Consider the following 1,468-nt stretch of genomic DNA (forward strand, 5'->3'; position numbering starts at 1 on the left):
ACCGCTCAGCCGGGACACAACGTGCCGCAGCTGGCGCCTTCCTGCTTGTGCTACCTCACCAAAGGCCGAACTTCTGTCCCACACTGCTATTCCTGTCCTCTGTGTGCCCCTGGCTCTTGCTCCATGTCCAGCCTGGCCGCATGGGCTCGACCGTGCCCACTGCATGGGTGGATTTCCCAGCTAGCCTGGCTCTCCAGTCCCCACAAGCCCTGTGGTTGGGTGACATCTGGCCCAGCTCACCTAGATGCTCTTTCTCCCCCTCGCCTCATCCCTTGCAGGATCACCTGGCTTTCCCCGGAGGCTCAGCGTGGCCCCCAGCTGCCCAGCTCCAGCAGCTCCTGCCTCCCCTTCAGAGCCCATGCAGGCAGTCCCTGCAGCTTCCCTGGACACTGTTCTTCCCCAAGACCTTGGCCTTAGGTGGAACCCGTGTGGTGGGACCCCATGGTGGGGCCTGTGCAACTGCTCCAATCAGGGGACACATTCACACGTACAGTTCAGGACTTGGGCGGCCTGAGTTTACTTTCTGCCCTCACCACCATTAGCTCCGTGCCACTCACAAGTCCTTTAACCTTACAGAGCCTCAGTTGCCTCCTCTTTAAACTGAGGGTAACCATGGCAACCTGGCAGTACATGGGTGTGATGAAGCAGCAACATAAAGCACATGAAACATCTGGTCCTGCGTCTGGCCTCCAACGCCCATCGGGGACATCGCTATCTGTTGTTGCAGCTCCTTAGTCCCTGGGGTGTTGGTCAGGGCAGGGAACTATGGCCCTGGATGCCCCTGGAGTGCCAGCTCAGGAAGGTCCTGCAAGGACCAAGGAGGCCCGCGTGGATGCACCTGGATGGGACCTCCCAGAAGGGCAGTGGCTGAGCAGGGCCAGGCTGCTCAGGCCTTGAAAACAGGGACGAGAACTCTGACTTGGGCCTCGTATGCGGGAGGGAGCCTCAGCTGGGGAGAGCCGAGGAGGAGCTAGAGGCTCAGGTGCCAGGTGGGCCAGAAAGGAAGCAATGAGCTCCGGGCTTGGGGTGGGGCATGGAAAGGGGCATCTGGGCTGGAGAGAGGCTGGAGGTGGAGGTGAGTTCAAGGTGGGGCTGTTGGCGGCTGGTGTAGAGGCGGATACAGCAGCACAGAGCAGGCTCCTATGGCACAGAAGAGGGGAGAAGAACACCAGCCAGAACCGCCCCTCCTCCCAGCAGTACCTGCACCCTGGAGCAGCCACTGAGCCGGGAGGGTACGGTGGGTCCACTGAGGACCCAGCTTCACTACACATCTGGGTTGGAAAGGGACAGCGCAGCAGAAGGGAGATACAGAAATGCAGGCCATTGGCATCATGGCTTCCCGTGGGACCCTCATCCACGGAGGCAGCTCCCTCCCACCCACCCTGGGGGCAGACACCTTTAAGAATCTCATGGCTCAGTAGAATAAGTGCTTGTCTGGCAAGCGCAAGGGCCTGAGTTCAATCCCCAG

The sequence above is a fragment of the Octodon degus genome, unplaced genomic scaffold, assembly GCF_000260255.1.
Source record: "Octodon degus isolate 3935 unplaced genomic scaffold, OctDeg1.0 scaffold00092, whole genome shotgun sequence".
Taxonomy (NCBI): domain Eukaryota; kingdom Metazoa; phylum Chordata; class Mammalia; order Rodentia; family Octodontidae; genus Octodon; species Octodon degus.